Consider the following 24,040-nt stretch of genomic DNA (forward strand, 5'->3'; position numbering starts at 1 on the left):
CCGATTCTTGACTTTAGTGTAAGGCCTGTTCAGCATCAGCTAAACATATATTCCTCGTGTATCTCATACTTGAAGCCTCAAATATTTTTCATAATTTGTTGTACCTTAATATATCAGCATAAAAAACCTAAATTCCCTACCACATTGTTTGATATAGAGACAATGTTTGGATTTAATAGCTTACAGACAGACATCTAACTTGAAGTGAGAACCCAGAAAGTAAGCATGCTTTTGATTGAGGAGCGTGCTCTGTTTGTGCCCACGGGTATGTAAAGAGGGAGTGTAGAATGGGTTTTTGGAGCTAGATGGACTGAATATTATATCTCACATATAAAACAACTGTGAAACTGTTCACCAGTTGAATACAATAGCAGTTTTGTGCTTCTGCTAACTATATGTTGTGGGTAGGTTATTTGAGATAATCTTTATTCTCAATACTATAATTCCATAAAATCAACCCCTTCTCTTTCCAACTGGTAAGCCTGGGATGGGGGTGAGGAGGCTATGACATTGAGTGCCCCGACTGCTTGTTTGCTTTATAGTAGATTCAAATTGTCCTCCTGTAACAGGTCATTAGGGTTCCCTCCATGAGGGAACACTCTTCTGCTTTCAAGAATCCGTTGGCCAGTGCTCGCTTCGGCTGCACATACACTAACATTGGATGATACAGAGAAGGTTAGCAAGGCCCCTGCACAAAGACGACACGCAAAGTCCTGAAGCATTCCGATTAAAATAAAAAAGAATCCATTGGCTAAATTGGATGCCTTTCATTTAGTTATTTATGAAGAGAGAAATGGAGCACTTATTATGCGCCAGTTACTTCTTGTATTAAGGACTGGGTACACGTCAACTTAAAAGGCACAGAAGGCCCTAAGGAATCTAGTAAAACAATGTAGTCATTCATTCTCAAAGAAGGCTCAGGATTTTTCTTTTTCACAATTTGTGAGGCTCAACTTTCAAGAATGATTGATAGAAAACACTGTAACGACCGGGACGGGGAAAATGAGGATGTGGATGAAATCTCTTCCTGGGGAGCTCTGTAAGCCTTTCTCTCAGGTTTGCTGTGGCCAATCATGTTATTAAATCCAGTGCATAAACAATATGGACACTGGGGAGTAATATTTGTGAAATTAACCTTCCTTAAGCTCCTGATGCCATGAGCAGGATGGCTGTGACATTTAAAAATGTCCTCATAAGCATTTCAATGCTAAGATAAGAATCGGTTGGAAATGGACATACACAGGGAGAGTGTCCCGACCAGTGGTTCTCCATTCTGGTACACATCAGAATCATCTGCTGAGGAGCATTTAAAAAATATTCACATTCCTGTTTCAACCAACAATGAAAGCAAATTGGAAGCCCTGGGGGTGCACCTTGGGTATAGGAATTTAAAATTATTTTTATAAATGTACGGCCAGTGTTGATATCTACTGCTCTAGGTCTACCCTACTCATCTCAAAGACCAGAAAGCCCAGGTCCACAGGCTAAGTGATGCACTCAAGCAGAGCTGAGCCTGCAAACTAGTTTCTGTACAATGTACTACAATGGGTCTGAACACTGGGTGCTCCAAACATCTGATTTTATCCATGCTCACTTTTTGTTAAAGATTATATTTATCTATTTTTAGAGAGAGGGAGAGGGAGGGAAATGGGGAGGGAGGGAAGCATTGATGTGAGGGTCTGCCTCTCGTATGCACTCCAACTGGGAATCGAACCTGTGATCCAGGCATGGGCCTGGGCTGGGGATTGAACAAGCAACCTTTTGCTTTGCCGGATGGTGTCCAACCAACTGAACCACACCAGTCAGGGTTACTTACACTGACTTTTGAGGAACCTTTCTTTTTTTTTTTTAACTATAAATTTTTTCCAATTTTTTTATTTAATTATTTTTCAAGTACAGTTTTCTGTCTATTACTCCCCTCCCATCCCATCCCCATGCTCCCCCCTCCCTCCCATTTCCACCCTTCTCAGTTTTGAGGAACCTTTCAATAGTCTGCCAACGGTAACTCTAAACATTCNAACTGAACCACACCAGTCAGGGTTACTTACACTGACTTTTGAGGAACCTTTCTTTTTTTTTTTTACTATAAATTTTTTCCAATTTTTTTATTTAATTATTTTTCAAGTACAGTTTTCTGTCTATTACTCCCCTCCCATCCCATCCCCATGCTCCTCCCTCCCTCCCATTTCCACCCTTCTCAGTTTTGAGGAACCTTTCAATAGTCTGCCAACGGTAACTCTAAACATTCAGAACCTTTGACATCACAGAGTTTTGAGATGTCAAAAGCTCATCCTAAAGAGAGAGGGAGGAAAGCCAAAATTTTAGGAGTTCAACCTGCCCTGCTTCTCTCCTGGAATCTGACAGTATCAGCAATGTAATTATGAAGCTGCTAAATGACTTGTCCTGGTTTGGCTCTTTTCTCTGATAACTGTGTGTCTTTGAGCATTCTCTCTGAGCTTAGGTGTTTTCTCTACTATGAAAAATGAAGACATTGACACTGGGTTGCTCCCAAGTATTACATGAAATGATGACTGCAGTACCAGATTTAGCACAAAGAAGCAGTCTGAGTATTGCATCAACATGGAGTGTGTGTTCAAAATTTATTAGTTTATTCCCTTCTCTTTTAGTTGACAACAGAGGAAAAGTTTCTATCAAATGGTGACAGAATTATAGGCTAAAGAACTTAGCACTTTAAAAAGTTTAAAGTTGGCCTGATTGTGAGAACAACTGGTTTTGCATAGTAGCTTTAAAAATAGAACCTTGGAAGACCCATTTTTTTTGTTACTTTGGGCACTACAGTGCTTTCAAAGTATAAAATGCAAAATAATTCTGTTTCAAGATTGCTAACATCTTGAGACACTATTCAAGAACGAGATCCTAATTCCTTCTATATCAACCTGTACCCCTATCCAAGAAACCCAACCAACATAACATAGATGAAATCACCTGGAGTAAACATCTTTTTATTAGAGGCACAAAATCCCTACTTTAGTTATAATAGACTAGAGTGAGCATGCATTTTGGCAAAACTGAAAGCAATTAAAAATGATTTAAAGGGCAAAAGGACAACATTACCAGAGATGCAATATGTCAAAGTAATCTAGTTGTTCCATTTTATTTAATCAAAACTCTGAATTTGACTTTTTGCATTAAGTTTAAAGAAGTGTAAAACGAACAATACAGAATGCCTTTGGATGATTTATTCATGTTCTGCCATAATGTTTATGTATACAACCTAAATTTAAATTTCATGATTACTTAGACTACACAATGATTAGAATGGACTAGCGGGTTCACTTTAGGAGGGATTGTTGTGAGTGATTATGTTACGTGTTAAAAAATACAGGAATGAAAAATCATAGAACAATCGCCAGGGAAAATAGCCTAAACTAATGTTTAGATCTGTCCTTGTGCTCGGCTCACTGCCAAATTTCCATGATGCTACTGACTTAACTGCTTTTGAAGAAATCTGCCAAAAGCCTATCTGTAGGAAGAAAAAAAGGGAGATCTTTTCCATGAGCTAAGAACAAATTTCGAGTTAACAGGATCCAGACGAAAAGGTAGCAACTGCAGACAAGACTGGGAAACTGTAAGACTATGAATCTGTTCACACACACAGAGCGCAGGGGCCCCGAGTCCCTCATGGCCAATACTGATGTTTGTGCTTCCTTCCAAGCATCGTGTGCTCATTAAACAGATGTCAGACAATTTAACCACACATACGGAATCAACCATTTAAAAAGCTTACTGTGCTAAGTTTGTCGGGGGAAGGGCTATGTATCTAGAAAAGCACATTGGTTACGGTATCATGCTTTCAACTTAAATCCCTGCTCCTCTTTACTATAGAGTGACATTTCCTATAACTGATGATAGATTAAAAAACAATAGCTTATGCTAAGTTTACTGGAAGTGAGAGTTTCATCAACACACACACACACACACACACACACACGTATACACACATACACGTATACACACATGCCCCTTGAAAAATCTTCAGAGAATACAATTATGCTCTACCTAATTCTTTGTTTACCAAAGTATAACAGTGTTGATAAGCTTCCCTGAAGTGGATACACTAGAATGCTGCCTTAGTTATCTCAAATTGTTTTCTGCAGCATTATTTTGTACTTATTTGTACTCATTCTTCACCATTTACCTCCCAGCCCAAAAGCCTCCTGCTGTTCCTCTTTCTCTGCTCTGCCCTCCCGGTTTGCTCTTTGACACAGCCCTGAAGCCAGCCAGGTCTGGGTGTGAAACACTTGATTTTTCAGGTGAGCCTGGTGAACAAAGGCTTACGGTCGGAGCCACAAGCTTGGCGTGGTCTTAGTGAATCTTGTACTGTGTCACCTATAAGGAAGCTGCATAAAGTGTCTGAAGATGACGCCAGAGACAACATATTCTTACTTGGCTGTACTGAGGTCTGCCAAAAAAAAGACAAACAAAAAAACCCTTGAATGATTGCCAAGGACTTTGAACTTTAGTGGCCAGAGCCTTGTGTGGACTCGGTTTTGCTACTGTTCTTTGCTGGTGGATGGTCATTATGACTGAAGTCTCATAAATTCTCTCCAGGGAAACATTTTGGCCCCAGAATGATGAGATAAAGAGTGAAGATTGTGGTGAAATATCGACTGTGCTTTCTTCTCCGGCCATCTGCCTTTTCTCACCACAATTCTTTTGCTCACTTTTCTTACATTTTTTCTTTTAAAATGTTGTTTACTTTTGTTTTGAATAGACAGTACATTCTCATGCTTTGAAAGCCAAAACTCTGTAACAGGTATACCTTGAGGAAGTCTCCTTCCACCCCTGACTCTGTCTGCCCTGCTCCTGTCTCCACAGATAACTGCAGAACTCTCCATTCGTCTCTCTCACTGTACCAGGAAGAGAAGGATGACTAATCTTTAGAAATTTATTCATGGAGAAAGCAAGGACTTGAATTTGCATAACAATCATGCCCTGTTTACCTAGTTTTCCCTGGTAACCTTCCATAACTGGCCTCCCCTCCACTCCCAATATCTTCTTTTGTCATTAGCTGGAGACAACATTTAAGGCTATGACTTAAGCCATTTAGGGGATTTATTCAGTTTTCCTGGGTATCCTCCAGGTACATACATTAAAATTCTGCTTGTTTTCCCCCCGTTTATTTGACTTTTCTTATGGGGGTGTTTCAGTTAAGAACCTAGAAGGGTTGAGCCCTGGCTGGTGTAGCTCAGTGGATTGAGCGCGGGCCTGCGAACCAGAGGATCGCGGTTCGATTCCCAGTCAGGGCACATGCCTGGGTTGTAGTCCAGTTCCCTGCAGGCCAACTCCCAGCAGGGGACGCACAAAGGGCAATCATACATTGATGTTTCCCTCCCTCTCTCCTTCCCCTCGAAAGATAAATAAATAAATAAAATCTTAAAAAAAAAGAACCTAGAAGGGTTGAGAGAAAATTATTTTCCTCCCCTAGAAGGTTAAATATTTTTGTTGTGTTTCCAATTTTTAGGTGATTTTATACCAGTATAAAATATTTTCTTTAAAAAATTGTGAGGTGCTTATTGAAACAGTGGCAAGATACAGATTCTAGTGTTCTGTGATTCAGAACTGGAGAGGTTCTGAGCTATGTATAAGAAGTGTACAATGCTAGGTCTTAAACTGGCTTTAGCAGCATGTCTAATAAAATTCCTTTTCAGTGATGGAAATGATGGGCATCTCAGAAAGGAAACCTCCTAGACCAAATAAATAGTAAAGTTCCTGGCACAAATAGGAGAGAGAGAGAGAGTATACTGGATGTTTGTGTTTGTTCTGTGTGTCTAGGCTTATGTGCATGTGCGTGTTTTCTTGGGATGCTTTTTTGAAGTCAAACTTTGAAGTGGAGTTCTTTATGTGACACTGTAACTATCCTCATTTAATAGTACTAATCTCACTGAATCCTTCCTCTTTGCTTCCATTTCATCACCCACCCTTCTAATTTACTTCGACTTGGCAAACTTACAATGGCCATTTTTTCCACATGGACAAATTGTTCTTAAGTAATGATCTCAGCTGTCAGGCACAAACACTACCCTTTCATATCTAACCATGGCTATCCAAGCCAAACTATTTAATTTCAGAGACATGATACCCATTTTATTTAGTGAAATGTTAACTACTCTTCCACCAAGTTCCTTCATTTCTCTTTTAATTTAGTAAACTTGGATAGAATATGAAATTCAGAATATATTTCTCCTATGCTCTTCAGGAATGAGGTCATCTTTTTCATGTATTAAAACTAATTTTTGCCCTCTGTTCTAGGTACATAATCTGCAACCCTGAAAGTTATTTGCTCTTTGGAATGTTCAATGGGAAATGGCTGTGGATTAAGATATAAGAACACTATCACCAAATAAAAAGTGAGCAAAAGTATATATGGTGTTTTCATGATTATTGCTGGGTTACATATCTTAGAGGAGGGAAGAGGTTCTGGCACTAGTAAGCTAAGGGGTTAAATTAAGGAAGAATACTTTTTGGGAAAAGAGGTTCTGAGAAAGAGGAGAGAATTGGAGATTTTAATCATGGGTTAGAATACACCCAATATACACACTCTTGCTTCATGTCAAATACCCCCTCTGTATGGAAGATACTCAAATTTTCAACATTCTTTTTTCTTCAGGATTTGGGGAGCAACAGAGGGAACTGGAAATCAGTCTCAGAGTTTTCAGGGAAATGATCTACATTTGCAGATCTAAGAAGCAGCAATGGAAAAGGCTAGAGAAGAAGAGCTTTATCTGGTTCTTAAAACCAGATATCTAATCTAATCATTAGTAGGAGCTTCATTTCACAGGATCTTTTGTAGAGCGTAGAAGGTTACACTTGGATGATTAATCCTTATGACATCCTGAGAGGCAAAAAGAGTTGCTATTTGGATTCCCCTTCTGTGGTATGGTCTTCCTTCAAGTCATGAAAGCCTATCCTTTGAATTCAAGATGAACCATGCCAGACTGGGATTGTTCTACTACACCAGCCCTTGGAATACACCCCTCCCCCAAGCCCCTCTGACACACACGCAGCTGTGGCCCAACTGTCTCTGTCAGTGTGGGCATCACTGTGGTTATTGCCGCAGCAGGCACGGGTGTCTTAGTCATTGCCATGGCCAGGTGAACACAGGGCACAGCAGCTGCCTCCCCCGCTGAGTGGGGCAGTGAGACAGCTGAGAGAAGTGCCGTGCTTCCTGTGACTCATGAATGGAGACCATACCATCCATGTATTACCAACCAGTTGGGCTTTTCTTCCACGCATCATGCAAGTTGGCAATAATCAGTGAATAATTTCTGCCTGAATTTTGGACAACAATTTTAGTTTCTCTCTCGGGAAGTGATAGCCTCATCCACCCCATTCAGTGACACTCCACTGTGTCCTGATGCCAAGCAAGCAAATCAATATAAAAGATGATAAAATTCTGGATGATGGATAATCTTTTAATCAGTTTGTTTACCAAAACCAGCCACTAATGGCACATCAAAAGAAGTGATTTTGGATACTTTATCAGTTTCTAATACAAACAACTATCAAGACAGACATTGAAAACAATCAATAAGAGGTTCAAATTCAAGTGGCCCTTGTTTTAGTCTTGGCTATTCTTGATTTTTAGTGATTTGGCTTACCAGGATAGTTGCTGAAAAAAATATTCAAGAGAAATTTCTGTGTAATTTGTTATACTAATTCTGCTTCTAAAAAAAAACAAAAGAAAATTTCTTGCATCACATTTGGGAATTTAAAAAAGGTAAAAAGTTTTGAATAAATAGATTGTTTAGTATAGTTTTGAATGAAAAACCATTTGAGAGGGTTGAGTGTTTGGGAAAAAAGAAGTCTTGTTCTTTCTTCATGATTGAATATGAAATTAAGTTGACAATCACTTTTTCCCAAATAAATTTAGTTTATTGGGGGAGGGAGAATGATAAAGTAAATATTATTCTTGCTTCCCAGTGTAACTTTGGTGAGAGCAGCAGCTAGACTTATTCCTATTGTAAGTTATGAAAAAGAATGGCAAGAATGATTTATTAATCACTGAAGAAATGTCCAATTCACAGTGCATTGAGCACAATTGCCAAAATTGAATATGATCAAATATTGACTTGAAGTATATGTAAAAATGAGTGCAATAAGAATACTTTGAAAGTTATACCATTGTAATTAAAATTTTTCTGTTCAGCTTGTAATACTAAACACTGTAATAGGCATAGAGCATGTAGAGTCAACAATATCTTACATTTGCTAATGTCGATGTTCCATACTCAGTTTTAAAGAAACAGAAGAGACATAAAAGCACAGGGTATTTACACCTGTCCTTGCCCATCTCCTCAACCAGAAGGCTCTGTTCCAACATGGTGGATCCAAGTGTCTTGCTCCACTTTACATGGCTGGCAATGCTGTTTGCAACATGTAATTCTATCCTGCACTCTTGGATTCCAGACCATGAAAAACAAGTGCCACAATAACTCTGAGAGAGCAAACAATACTTCCACTATTCATATTTCCTATGAGATAGCACAGGCAGAAGATTAAATGTAAGAACATTAAATGTAAGCCAGGGCTCAACTTTTGCACCTGGAACACCCATTTTCAAGGGCCAAGGACTTGTGTCTGTGTTTTAATTTAATTTTAATGAGTTAAAAATATAAATGTTCCTTTCTGTTTTTCTTGAGTCAATGTAAGTAAATATGAACACTGCCAACCAAGAAACAATTTTGATCTAATAACAATACTAACCATAAGAGAGTAAAGAAGATTAAGTGGCAAAGGGAGTAGAGATTTTAATGAAATTGTCTGTGTTTTGTTTGCTACTTAACACTTCTTTTGGTCTATGTTATCTATCATTGTCTCCTATGGAATTTCAAGAAGATAAAGTTAACATTGAGTTATTGAAATAGTCACATAAAATCTTCATCTTCTCTTGATAAACTCAAACTCTTTCAGGGCTTTCTTTATGAATCTACTTAAGAAAAATCAAAATGAACTGTAGACATGTGTTAATCTCTTAGTATAGCTAGTAATCTAAATACTAAAATATAGACAATGACTTAAGGGAATATTTTCCATAAATATAAAAACATATGTTGTTTTACTTGGGGGTAGATTTAACTTTAAGACAACTGGCAACCTTAGTAACTGGCAAGGGTGAAAGATAGACAATCTCCACTTTCTTTTTTCCCATAATATGTACTCTGAGAGGAAAAATTGGTACTGACCCTAAGTCTGTGAAAAAGAAAAAAGAACTATCCATTCCATGGGAGAAAGGAAGCCAGAACCTAATAAAACACTGTGTATATGTCACAGAAGATACTTGCTCACCCTGCATGGGGGGGCAGCCAGAAGATTCAGAACAAGTTCTTCTCATGATTCTTAACTGTGAAGTGTGGTCACGACAGGTCAGCTGAATTTATAAGCCAGCTGGTTTTAGAAAAGTCTTGGCCATTTGTGTAGTCAATCTTTCCTTTTCTGTTTTAAATCTCATAGGAATGAGCTCAGGGAATGTTAACAAACTTCCTTGAAATTTGTAATATTGCTTATCAAACTCCAGTTCAGCAATTATTTAAAAATTAAATGTCTGCCACCATGAAATTTGATTTTGAGATGGTGGGGAAATCTGAGAATTGCCTTTTAAACCGATAGGGTGCTACATTAATCAATTTTTTTTGTGTTCTGGGAAAACCCCAGTAAGTTGGTACCTCTTAACAACGTTCTACAACATTCCACTAAGACTTTCCTGAAGTTTTTTTCAATGTTTTTTAAACATATTTTTACTGTATCTAAATTGTACAGAAGCCAACATTCTAGTTAAAACCTTATATTATAAAACGAAATTAACTATAAGCTATCCCTGTGTAACTTATCTGTATAAATTTCCACACAGATCTGTCCTCCATGGTGGCAACAATATCTCTTACTATGAAATATTTTACAGAGTAAATGTGGTCATTATGGATAGACCGATAGACTGCTAGACAGGGGCCTCTTTAAAGATCAATCATAGTTTCGGCTTTTTGAAGTACAGAAGGAAGAACAGATAATGTTTCTGGGTGTGATGCAGTTCTACCTTAGATTTGACACTAAGCGTAAGAGACCTTTCACTGGTGTTTCCTTAGAGACACCCCACTGGCTTTAGGTGTCCCAAATCAGTGCACAATAGGCTCATGATCTACCAAGAATGCAAGAAGTTTTTTTAATCTCAGCTATATTTACCAGTCCAAACCTTGCCCATCTTCTGTATCATAAATATTAGTTGGTGGTGATAATGACTTTAGATGCTCCAAGCTTTCACTCCTGACTTAGGGTCATGAGAATAAATTAAAAACCGCCTGACCTCAAATTTGCAGTGTGAAATAGCCCCTATTTCTCATTCAAAGCTCAGGAGAAACAGCATGTCAAGTGGGATATATTTATTAGTTTTTGTGCGAGAACAAAATTTTACTTTTTTCTCTGAACATCACCGTTATTAATTATGATCCATGAGAGCCTACTACAAGGCCCTGGCAGCTCTCAAATACAAGTGCAGTTAATTGAAGTTCAAAGGTTATTGTGGAAATCAGTCATCTCTAAAGATACTCAATGTCACTAATCATCAGAAAAATGCAAATTAAAACCACAATTAGATACCATCTGACACCTATCAGAATAGCTGTCATCAATAAATTAACAAACAACAAGTGCTGGTGAGGATATGGAGAAAGGGGAACCCGTTTGCACCAATGGTGGGAATGCAGACTGGTACAGCCACTGTGGAAAGCAGTGTAGAAATACCTCAAACGTTAAAAATGGATCAGCTAATTGACAACTAATTCCACTTCTGTGAATATATCCAAAGAAACCCCAAACACTAATTTGAAAGAATATATGCACCCTAAGTTTGCTGCAGAATTATTTACAATAGCCAAGATTGGAAAGTCAGCCAAGGGCCCATGAGTGGATGAGTGGATAAAAAGACTTTGGTACCATTTACACAATGGAATACTACTCAGCCATAATGAAAGAAGGAAATCTTACCCTTTGTGACAGCATGGATGAACCCGGAGGGCACTATGCTAAGTGAAATAAGCCAGTTAGAGAAAGACAACTTAGGATTTCACTTATTTGTGGACTCTAACAAACAAAGTAAACCAACAAAATAGAAACAGACTCATAGATACAGAGAACAGACTGACAGCTGTCAGAGAGGAGGGGCATTGGGGGGCTGGGTAAAAAAGGTGAAGTGATTAAGCAAAAGAAACAAAGACACAGACACAGAGAACAGGATGGTGATTACCAGAGGGAAAGTGAGCGGAGGAGGTAGAAGAGGGTAAAGGTATAAACGATAATGGAAGGAGACTTGACTTTGGGTGGTGAGCACAATACAATACATAGGTGATGCATGATGGAATTATACATTTGAAACCTGTATAATTTTATTAGGCAATGTTACCCCAAGAATTTAATAAAAAGTAAAAAAAAATGCAACATTTTATCTGAGAAGTATAACTGATATACAATTATTTTAAATCAATTGTGGGTGGCTACTAATTCAATTGTTTTTGATAAACTGTTTTTGATAAAAAGCATATCGAGATGGTTCTTCATACTAATATTAATATAAAAATAGAATCTATAAAAGGTGTTTCAGAACAGCTTTCTGTTTTGAACTGCACTGGTTTGATAACCACACATCTACAGGGTCTCTGTTCAAGTGACTTGCTAGGTTCTGTGGACCATGTTGTATGACGTGGCAGGTGGAGTCCTTGTTCCGCTGCCTCAGTGCACCTGGGCCAGACACCTGGCTTTCCTGAATTTCTATGTGCACATGGTCAAATGCGCTTGCTTCCAGATTTGCTGTGAGAGTTAAATGAGATCATGCATGTGACATTTGTGGGTGGTCAATGTAAACAAGTTTCCTTTCTCCCCTGCCATTTCCTAAGAGGAGCTCACCAGAACTGCTGAACAAGAGAAACACTTGTGCTGCCCCTTAAATTATTAGGAGATTAAATTTTCTATAAGCTTGGTAATTTCTCCTTAAATAATAAAGTGGCTCAAAAAGTATCTTGAAAAATAGCATTATAGTAATGAGTTGTTTTTCCTTGTCTAGTAAAAGGACATAATCTGATATGAGGCTTTTACTAATGTAATCACTTCACATAATATTGATAGTAGCAGAATATGAAAAAAACATTTACAAGGAATAACTGCAAGAGAAAACAACGTAAGGGAATAAATTAAGTGGTCAAAGTCTGTTCTCAGGAACTTAAAATCCTCAGCTTCTATTTTGGACCTCTTATGGCTTTTTTCCACGCAGTGACCAGGAGAACGGGCTGACTTGTGAGACGTTCACTCCTGGGCCAGTGGAGAAAAACTCAGCCAGCGCGTTGTTCTCCTACGGGCTTCCTTTATGGATGCAGTTCTCAGAGGCCCTGAAATGCCTTTTCTCGTGTGTGCGGGTGAAGGCTGGTGACAGAGGACTGTGGCCTGGGTAATGCATCACCCTGCTAATGTCCCAAGTGCTTGGCCAGGGAAGATTTCATTTTAGCTGTGCCACTGTTTCCCAGGATTAAAGGCTCAAGTTGGAATTGAGGCAATGGCAAAATAATTCACTGGGAAGTGAGCTCTGTGATAGCCAGGACCTGGTCGATTTGGTTCTCTGCCCTCTAATAGTTCCTGGAACAATGCCAGCATATAGTAGGTGCCTTATTCTACAAGTATTTGTAGAAAAAAAAGGAATAAACGGTTTTAAAAAAATTGACCTTGATTACTTCATACCCTGGTGTATAAAATTATGGGAACCAAAAATGTGTGATGGCTTTTAGCTTCTGTTGACCCCAAAATAAACTTACTATAAATCCCACAAAACATAGATAAATATGGTGTAAAAAAGAAAATTTTAGTGAAATGTTAAATATTTATTGCAGTAGGAGATATCATATGGCAAAATACGGTTTTAATTTTTATAAACCAATAATAATTACTGCTCATTGAATTTACTAGAACCATACAATGGTCTAAGTGCTTTAGGTATATAATCTCATTTAAGACTGATTCAGATGGGTGCACTTGGCAATATAGGGTTGTGGTTGAGGAGAGACTTTGGGTCTCAGCACCCTTACGTCTAAATTCAGACTTTGGCCCTTAGTTGTCTCTGGACAAGTTGTTTTACTTCTTGGTTTCTCAGTTTTCTTACCTATGACAAAGGAAAACAGTGCTAGCCTCATACAGTTGTATGAAGATCAAATGTATAATTGATCCAAGAATATTACCAGCCATGTAATATCACCTCTCTCTCTCTCCTTCTGTCTTAGAACAGTGCCTGGTGCACAGAAGGGGCTATGCAAAAGTTAGCAATCATTGTGTGTCATTATCATTCCCATTTTACAGATAAGAAAACCAAGGCACAAAGACATAAATGCTCAGCATCACACAGCTAGTCGGTATTGAAAATAAGTTTGGAACATAGGAAGTCTAGCTCTAGAGCTTATGCTTTAACACCTATGCCACCTTATATCCCCAAATTAATGGACTGAAAATGTAGTTAATTCACTCTTAGTAACAAACTACTCTCGGAATTTACTCAAAATTTCAAATATAATTTCACACTTTTTGTCTAGCACATACTTTTGAAGATTTCTGATGAATGAGTACAGGTGTTTTTGTACATATTAATAAAAATATGCTATTATTAACCCAGTTGCCTGACTAATTTTAAGACCCAACATACTGGAAATTGATTACAATTTTCTGTAATTTAGTCCTCAAAAATTGTCAGCAATTAAAAATAAATCTCATTTCAGTGCAACCAAGTTTACTTCCATTTGACACCAATTCCTAATTAATGTTCAATTCCCCTCTGAAGTGAAGGATCCTTTACAAGAGTTATACTTTAGAATGTGATCGTGCACATTCTGTGTAGCATAAGAAAGGGCGAGTTTATCCTTCAGTGACTGCATCAAGATTGGTGCTTTTGAGAAATAGTTGAGCTATACCTTTAGTTAAAAAAACAATGTGGGATAACAACATGCATGACTAACTATGCTGACTATATTTAATCGTAAATGAGGAGAAACTGTGTTTGTCTCAATGTTGAATTGCATCTTTATGGTAATAATGATCATGATATGAATTAAGAAAATTGACGATCTAATTTCCAAATCTCGCATCCTGTGAAGTGTGGCCAGGTATGCCAAGTATACTCTTCGTAAAGTAAGAGACTGAAACTCCAAAAAGGTTATTTTCCATGAACAACTACAATCATTTTCTTTCCTGAGATCAGCCAGCTAGGTTGATACACATAGATACAAGCCAAGGCTGGAGTGATGAGCTTTTCGGCCAATATCGTTGGCTATTTTAGCTCTAGACACTACTTCTACCGCAGTCATTCCATGCCCCCTTAGTTTCCCTACAGCACCAGAGTGAACATTAAGAAACAATTAATTTACAAAAATCTGGATTTCTTACTACTTGGAAAACTCAGTTATACTTTTGAAACTTCAATTGTATATTCAAATTTTTCTCAAATAATCTGAAAAGTTAAAAAGCAATTAGTATACTGAAAGCAGAATCTCTCTTCAACTGGGTTATTTCTTTAACTTTTTTATCTGTCAATCTCTTTAATTTTTTTGCCTGTAGAAAATATTTTTGAGCCTATTCTTAATGCCTTCATGACAGCTACAGAGCTGAGGTGTCAGGAATGACTCCACTTCTTGATTTTTATAGGGTAATAATAAAATTCTTGATGAGTACTTGGCTTTGTATGTGGGTAATTACTAATAATCATATTAAAACAAATTTAGGTAGAACAAGAGAAATAGGTTTTTATTTTAATACTGAAGGTCAATCAGTAAATAACTACATGTATTTGAAACAAATGCGCCCCAGCTCATGTGGCTCAGTTGATTGAGTGCTGACCTGAGAACCAAAGGGTCACCAGTTCAACATCCAGTCAGGGCACACGCCTGGGTTGTGGGTGAGGTCCCCAGTAGGGGGCACGTGAGAGGCAACTACACATCGATGTTTCTCTCCCTCTATTCCTTCCTTTCATCTCCTCTTTAAAAATAAAACAATAAAATCTTTTAAAAAATAAAACACATGATTCTATAAATGCAAAAGAAACTGTTATTCGGAAATAAATCACATGATCTTGTTTGGTTATCTGTAAATAAATTCTTTGCTAGATGTTGTAATATTTCCTCTAAATCTCTTCAGTGCATCACTCTTTTTCCTCGGCACCATTAGTACATTTTTCCCTGACTTCCAGTCTCATTGGTAAAATGGTCGCACTAGCCACAGATCTCCGCATGAACCATTGTTTTCACGGAGAATGTAGTCCCCTCCTTTGGCCCTGGTAAACTCCATCAAAGCCTTCAGATTTAGCAAATGCTCCTATCACTCTCTCAAAGGTCAGGGGCTTCCAATAAATGCCCTCGTGAAACAGTGTCTTGTTGGCTCAGGACACTTATCTAATGTTGTAATCACACCTTCATTAGTGAGGTCATCTGATGAATACGTTTCTTCTCCACTAGACTATATGGGAGTCGGAACCACATTGGCTTGTTCCCCAATTTTATTCGCAGGGTCCCAGAGTGCCTGGCATGGAGAAGGAAACCAGTGATCATTTGCTCAAAGAGGAAAGAATGAAAGAGAGTAAAAAGAGAGAAAGAGAGAGAGAGGGAAATACACACATCTCATGAGAATAAGAAGATAGAGAAGGAGGAGGACGATGAGGAGGGGGAGAAAATAGTAGAGAATGAAGGAAAGAAGGCAGAAAAAGAAAAGGAAATAAAATTAAAGATATTGTGCAGGGGAAGGAAACCTCTTAGTCTAGGCACTTTATAAACATCTCATTTTGGGCTCCTAACAACCTTATAGAAAGGGACTTTGGAGGGTGCTCCTTCAGACCCGCCCACTGTCGGTACCTTTATGTCATACCACATTGTCTTTGCCCATGTAAATGTTCTTTTTTTTAAAAAGATTTTATTTATTTATTTTTAGAGGGGAAGGGAAGGAGAGAAGGAGAGAAGTACCAATGTATGGTTGCCTCTCATGAGTCCCCTGCTGGGAAATGGCCTGCAACCCAGGCATGTGCCCTGACTGGGAATCGAACTGCGATCATGTGGTTCACAGGCCCACGCTCAATCCACTGAGCTGCACCAGCCAGGGTGTAAATGTTCTTTTCTTTGTGGTTTAGTTTTAATTTTTTTCCACATGGAGGTAAGACATACAGATAACTAACACAGAGCATTTATCATGTACTTCACATAAGTGACCTTATTTAATCCTTAAAAGAGCCCTACTATTACTTTTATTTTATTTACCACCAGGGAACACCACGGCTAAGAGTCACAGAGCCTGTACGCGTGGTGAAGCTGTGATTCAAATCCAGGTAGTACAGATCCGGAGTCCATGTGCTTGACCACTGCCTTGTACTGCCTGTTTGTGTGGCAGTACAAGGGGGTGAGCAAAGATTTGCCTGAAGTTTTCTGACTGAACTGGTACACTGGGACACATACACTGATGGCATCTCTGCCCCCATCTGAGTGTGACTGAAAGCTGGTAACATCACAGAGTCACACACAGGCCTGGTTGTCCCTGGCCTGTTTTCCACATGACCCAAGGACCACACCAGCAGGGGCTGAGTGGGAGCACTGCAGCCCCAGGTGTCTGAGGAGGGCTGGGGACACTCTCCAGTCAGACAAAAATTAGGCTGAGTTAGGCGACACCCGTTCTATTCATGAAAACAAACAGAGCTAGGCAAAAGATTTTTCCTGATGAAAGTTTAATAATTTGACTGCAGTGATAGCTGTCTCAATAATAACACATAAATGATTCAGCTTGATGGACTGTTTCTCCTGGTAGATGTAGTCAAATCATTAAGCCTTGATTTGGGAGTAGGCAGCCCCATTTGATTCTTGTTCAAAATTCTTCCTCTCGCTGTGGAGCTAAGGGCTAAATTTTGGGTATGATTCAGAGTATTGAACACTATTTAAGTTTAAAGAGGCCTTGGAAGTCATAAATCTACCCCCTTTATTTTATAAGAGAGAAAACTAAGGTCCAGAGGGACAGTTTAAGAAGAATGAATATTTCTTTCAAACCTTAAAATGACTCAGAGGGAAAGACATTATGAAAATAAATATTTTTCATGTGCTGTCTTATATTTAGTTACAAAATTGAGAAATCCAGTAAGTAAATGATTGTTGCTATTGATCTTTTTAATCATTTTCACATGTTATTCAACTTCCCCAGGAGTGAGTGAAAAGAAATGCTGCCCTTTTCCGCTGTGAGGACACATGTATAAGGTATTGTCGGGCTGCACACGGAGGTCCCTGCGGGGAGGTGTCCATCCCACTTCATGTTCTTTAGTATCCGAGACATTATCCAATGGGCTTGGATCAACTTCAAAGAAAAAATACATCTTGGTAAATATTTGTTGAGTAAATGAAAGAATGTATGAATTAATCACTGACTGAAAATGGTGGGGGCGGGGGGCTCCTCTCTTCTGAGGTGTTCAGATCAAACTGGAAGAAAGTGATATCCAGTGTCCAGTGTATTTTCAGGGAGGCAGATACTGTGTGGAGAGATGTCTCTCCAAGGAGGACTTGTCTGTTAGTCGAAAAGGAGTCTGGGGGTTTAGGGTTTAAACTGGGACAATCGCTGGGACTATTGTGCAGGAACACTCGGAAGACCTGAGATCTAACCTAAAATCTAGAGCAAGAAAGTTCTTTTATTGGCCTGAAAGCAGAAAACTGAGTGTCTCTGAAGATAGGAAGCATGGATTGAAATGACAGATTCATTCTTTCTGAGTGGAAGCTGAGCTGCGCACCAGGGTGGGTTTGAGGTCGCCTGCTCTACCCATCCCCTTCCCTTCTGCTTGTTCTGTGACTGGAGATCCCGGCCAAGCAGCTTTGTCGGGGGGGCCAGTTCAAGCAAACGAGTGTGCCAGGGCTTGGTGGCGCTCCCCAGCCTTGCTTCTACCCGCTCTTCAAACAGCACTAAGGTTCTGTTATGCTCAATGAACGTCATCTTTACAATATTGGCAACATTTCCAGATATGTCAAGGTCATATTTCTTAAACTAAAGTCTCATACATGGCAAGTTGAGCACAAGAAATAGTGAGTTTTTCCAAATTGCAGATATCGTATGTCTTTCAATAGTGTGAAATCTGTTCTAGGTCTGAAACAGCTTTGCTTGTGGAGTGAGGAGTATGTCAATGTTTTTTATACTTAAATCATTTGAAGTTTCAACTATATATGACTGTAGGTCATCAGCACCCATATTTCTTTAGTAGAGTGTAGCAATTATATGTTTATATGTGAGTTTTTCCCTTTAGACTATAAGCTTCTTGCTGGTAGGAGCTGTGCCTTATTTATTTATTTTTATAAAAGCTTTATTGAAGTATCATATGCAAACCTTAAAAGTCACTTGTTTTAAATGTACAATTCTATGACTATTAGTAAACTTACAAAACTCAGATTATCATTGAAATATTATTTTAGATATTTCCATCACCTCAAGTGGAAACTCCATGCTCATGCGCTTTCACTCCCATTCGCCCACCCCCACCCCAGTCCTACCCTGAATCTACGTTGTTGCCCTATGAACAGTAGCCCAGTATCTTGGGAAATGTTGGGCACCTAGTAGGCACTCCATAAAAGTTTGTTTAATGTCTTAACTAATTAACTAATTAATTAATTGGGTACTAGGGCAAACATTTTCTGCTAACAAAATTCGACCTTTTGTTTGTATAACAAAGTAATTCATATGGAATCACACTGAATAAAAACAACTTCTGAGGCAGGGAAGGATGACAATAAAATAGAACTAGAAAGGGTGAATGATGTGCTCAAATCATTCAGCTTTAAGTGGCAAACCTCTGTCTTTTGACTACAGAGCCAGTATTTCTGCCATTGTGGTCAAACAGGTGTGACAGGATTTTGAGAAAACTGTGGCCTACATAAACATATTTCAATTTTATATAGGGTTGAAAATACCCCCCCCCCACTTCCTTTAACCCTGAATTTATTTGATGTAGTACAATAAAATATTTTTACTTTAATATGACATTTATAAATGAAAACTAACACAAAGTAAAGAATTTATTTAGGGCTTCCAAAAACACACATTTCTCCAGTTATTTGGCTAATTCAAGGGCATACAGCAATGGTGAGGTCCCCTTTTGTATGCCTGGTAGTTCAACTTTGCCCTTCATTTTGCGTGAGGAGGTACGACTTAGACGTAACTGAAATGCTATGGGAAAGAATTGTTACTAGGTATACAAAACAAAGGAAACTACTTTTCATTAAAATGTAATTTAATTTAATTACTCCTGGCCAAGATGGAAGTGTAGGTAGATACACTGTGCCTCCTTGCACAACCAAAGGAAGGACAACAATACATTTAAAAACAAAAATTAACCAGAACTGGCAGAAAATTGAACTGTACGAAGGTCTGATAACCGAGGAGTTAAAGAAGAAACATTCATCCAGACTGGTAAGAGCGGCGGAGACAGGTAAGCAGGGAGGAGGGGACTCGTGGCAAGGTGGTGGCTAGAGGACTGAGTCGTCCCGCATGTGCATGCAGATAAACCAAGAAGAACAACTAGGGAGCCAGACAGACTGGGCAACCCAGGGTTCCAGTGTGGGGGAAATAAAACCTCAAAACCTCTGACTGGAAAAACCTGCGGGGGTTGTGGTGGTAGGAGAAACTCCCAGACTCACAGGAGAGTCCGTTGGAGGAGCTCACAGGGTCCTAGAGCATACATAAGCCCACCCACCTGGGAATCAGCACCAGAAGGGCCCAGTTGGCTTGTAGGTAGTGGGGAAGTGACTGAAAGTAAGCCGAGAGCTGAGCAGGTGCCATTGTTCCCTGTCAGCCCCCTTCCTCACAGACAGCACCACAACGAAGCCAAATTGGTTGCTCTGCCCCAGTGAATACCAAAGGCTCTGCCCCTTATAGGGCAGTAACAAAGTGCATGGAGACAAAAAAAATGTGGCCCAAATGAAAGAACAGATCAAAGCTCCAAAAATAGAACTAAGTGATGTAAAGATAGCCAACCTATCAGATGAAGAGTTCAAAACACTGGTAATCAGGATGCTCACAGAAATGGTTGAGTATGGTCACAAAATAGAGAAAGAAGTAAAGGCTATGCAAAGTGAAATAAAGAAAAATGTACAGGGAACCAACAGTGACTGTAAGGAAACTGGAACTCAGATCAATGGTTTGGACCAGAAAGAAGAAATAAACATTGAAGCAGAGCAGAACGAAGAAACAAGAATTCAAAAAAATGAGGAGAGGCTTAGGAACCTCCAGGACAACTTTAAACATTCTAACATCCAAATCACAGGGGTGCCAGAAGGAGAAGAGGAAGAGCAAGAAATTGTATACTTATTTGAAGAACTAATGAAGGAGAACTTCCCTAATTTGGCAAAGAAAATAGACTTCCAGGAAGGCCAGGAATCTCAGAGAGTCCCAAAGAAGCTGGACCCAAGAAAGTACACACCAAGGCATATCATAATTGCCTTACCTAAGATTAAAGATAAGGAGAGAATCTTAAAAGCAGTAAGAAAAAAGGAGACAGTTACTTACAAAGGGGTTCCCATAAGACTATCAGCTGATTTCTCAAAAGAAACCTTGCAGGCAAGAAAGGGCTGGAAAGAAGTATTCAAAGTCATGAAAGGCAAGGACCTACATCCATCCAGCAAAACTATAATTTAGAATGAAAGGGCAGATACAGTGCTTCCAAGATAAGGTCAAGTTAAAGGAGTTCATGATCATGAAGCCCTTATTGTATGAAATGTTAAAAGGACTTATATAATAAAAATAAGATGAAAAATGTGAACAGTAGATTGACAACAAACTTACAACTATCAACAAGTGAACCTAAAAAAGAACCAAAACAAAAAAACAAACTGAGCAAACAACTAGAACAGGAACAGGATCACAGAAATGGAGATCATATGGAGGTTTATCAATAGAGGCGGGGAGTGGGTCAGGGGTGTGGGGAATGGAGAAGCTGAAGAACTTGTATGTGTGACTGATGGGCAAGAACTAGGGTGGAAGAGGGCTGGTGGGAGGGTGGTGTGGGGCAGGGGGGAATAAGGAGAGAAGAAAAGTAGAAAAGCTGTAATGGCATAATCAATAAAATACATTTAAAAATGCAATTTAACTTAATCAAAATTATATTAATTTTCATGGCTGCTATATTTTACAGATATGTGATTCTGTGGTGAAAACAAGAATAACTTTATTTTTAAAAGTGGTCTGGTTGGCTCATATCTGTGGAGGTTATCTTGTTCCTTGTACAGATTCTTGCTGGTTCAAGCAAAGGATGACAGAGTACCTTGCCCAAAGTCACCTGGGCTTCAGCTGGCAGCTGGATTTACAGAATACCAAACAGGATCATTAAGTCTTTTTGCCCAAAATGAGGGAATGGTGAGTTTCTCTGGGCACTTAAAGCTATAATTCCTTCTTATAGAGCATTATTATAAATTACTGTAATAAAATTATACTTTAGTCCTTTAAAATTCCAGCTTACAGGTCTAATTAATTTATCAATTTTTATGAATTAGCTTATTTTGTGTATACTTTCAGCTCCTTGAGGACTCTTGCAACCTCCGTTACAGTTATAGCCATAGCTCTTCCTAATTATGCAAAATGCACAATTGAAAATCTGGGGCAATTACAGAGACAAGCAAACACAGGAACACATTTGTAGGATGGTAATGTTTAGATGGAGTGAGAGTATTTAAGGTCTAGAGACATTAAGCAATGTGTGGGAACTCAAACTGATGAAGCAATGTGTGGGAACTCCTCTCAAGGTGAGAGGAGATTTTGATAAAAGCAAGAAATTTGCTATAGAATTTATAACATTTTAATGAATTGAGTTGATTTATTAATTTTGAAAATGAGATTATATATTATTGAATTATAAGCTATATTAGATATTTTATAAAAATAATTAAAATATAATATTTGCAATGGTTAAAGACAGTTGTGACAGTCGAAAAAATGATAAATTTATCAACTTGGCGAGTGAGTAATTTTAATACAACATCTAATTTTATGCCACTTTCTTCCTTTAGAAAAAACCCTCATGTAATTTTTGAGTGAAATTGAAGGTTAAAATAGAAATGTTTAACTTTTCATTCATTCATTCATTTTACAATAATATTTACTGAGTATCATCGCCTACGAACCAGGCTTTGTTTTATGCTCTGGGGCTATGAGCTCCCGCCCTCATGGAGAATTTCTGATAGTGACATGTGCAATAAAGAAAACTTAAAAAGGCAATGGAACAGAGAGTGACTGGGTAGGGTACTTTAGATAAGATAGTCAGGGAGATGTTTAGTATTGAAGGGGCCATTTAAGTGACACCTGGAGAAGAGAGTTCTAAGAAAAGCAGGACATGAGGACATTCCTTGTGGAGTGATCAGCAAGTTTAAAGACTCTGAGGCAGAAACAAGCTTAATGATTTGAGGACTAGAAAGATCAGAGGGCTGGAAATGGTGAGGGAGTGGAAAATTTGTCGAGAAATGTGAAGAAAAGTCAGGGACCAGATTATGCATTTTCTTGCAGGCTATGATAAGGAATTAGAATTTTATTTTAAGAGCAAAAGAAAGTCAAGAGTACTTTAAACAAAATAGAGTCCTAATCTGACTTATATTTTTATAGGCCATTTTGGCTTCTGTGTGGATATTGGGTTATGGGGAGCAGCGGTGGAAGCAGGGGGTGTAGTTAGTAAGCTATTGCAGTAACCCAGGCAAAAAAATAGAAACTTGTGACGGTGACAGGGAGAGGGGGACAAGTAACAGAACTAGAGAAGTGGACAGATTTGAAATGTTTTAGACATAAATGAATAAGATTTGTAGATGGACTGGAGGTAGAGCAAGAAAAAGGGAAATATCAAGAATGCTTATGGTCAATATAAACAACCGAGTAGAAGGTGCCAGTTACTGAGATAAATAAGTAAAAATGTCAAGGAGCCTTCTAGTTGTGTGAGCCTGGAATTTAGTGGAGAGATCAGGGTAGCTACTAAAAGATGGGAATTATCTGCCTAGAGACAAGACTTGAAGACATGTCATCAAGGGGACATCTGAAATCAAAGAATGCCCAGAGCTGAGTCCTGGGACAATCCCAAGTGTGGACATAGGTTAGAAGCCATTTCTCTCCATAGGGGAGAAAACCAGAAGAGTGTGAAGTCTCAGGATGAAGAGAGGAAAACTTCTAGAAGGAGGTTGGTCATTTGCATGGAATATTATTGTGAGGTAAAAAGAGAACAGGATGGGGATGATGTCACTGAACTGGGCAAAGCAGAGAAGGAAGCTTAACGGGAATGAGTTAGAGTGAACAGGAGGCTAAGGACGTGGAGACAGCAAGCTCAGACCATTCCTTTGAGAAATTTTGTTGTAAAGAGGAACAGTGAAGTAGGCAAAAGCTGGATGGAGATCTGAGATCTAAGGTGTTTGTTTTATTTATTTATTTTATTTTTAACAGGAGACGTTAATCATTTTAAATACTAATAAGAATAATGCAAAGCAAAAAAAGAACCTCTCATTGACACAGACAACACTATGGTAATTACAAAAGGAAAAGGGGATGGTAGGCAGTAGAAGGGGGTGAATACAGGATAAATGGTGATGGAAAGAGACTTGACTTTGGGTGGTGAACACACAATATAAGACACAGATGATGTGTTATGGAACTGTACACCTGAAACCTATATAGTTTTGTTCACCAGTGTTACCCAAATAAATTCAATAAAAATAATAATTAAAAAAAATTTTTTTGAAAAAGGAAACAACCAATCATGCAAAAGAGAGGAGGTTTGAAGCAGCAGTTGGTGAGTGTTCGGAAATAATACACTTAGCTGGGATGAGACAACCACTTGAAACAAATCATTACGGATTTAAAGGGAAGAGTATGGTGAGTGGTTTCCCAAGTGCTGTCTAGTGTCTCTGGCACAGGACAGAAGAAGGTCAATGATTGAGTTTAGTCAGTTGTTGACCTTTAGTCAAGGTTGGGATTTGGTAGAGAAAGGAGATTTCAAGGGAGTGCCATGGTGAAGACACATGGA

The 24,040-nt window shown here is 38.6% G+C and overlaps 1 protein-coding gene and 1 non-coding gene across 4 annotated transcripts in view; one reads left to right on the plus strand and one right to left on the minus strand.

The window, feature by feature from the left end:
- KCNQ5 (potassium voltage-gated channel subfamily Q member 5) overlaps positions 1-24,040 on the minus strand; it is a 504,767-nt gene that overhangs the window by 200,099 nt on the left and 280,628 nt on the right. The gene's annotated exons all lie outside the window — the stretch shown is intronic.
- On the plus strand, positions 628-733 carry LOC118978755 (U6 spliceosomal RNA). The gene has a single exon (XR_005064784.1). It is a non-coding gene; the product is annotated as a U6 spliceosomal RNA (small nuclear RNA).

The sequence above is a fragment of the Sturnira hondurensis genome, unplaced genomic scaffold, assembly GCF_014824575.4.
Source record: "Sturnira hondurensis isolate 20B ecotype Veracruz unplaced genomic scaffold, ASM1482457v3 Scaffold0022136, whole genome shotgun sequence".
In the NCBI taxonomy this organism is placed as follows: domain Eukaryota; kingdom Metazoa; phylum Chordata; class Mammalia; order Chiroptera; family Phyllostomidae; genus Sturnira; species Sturnira hondurensis.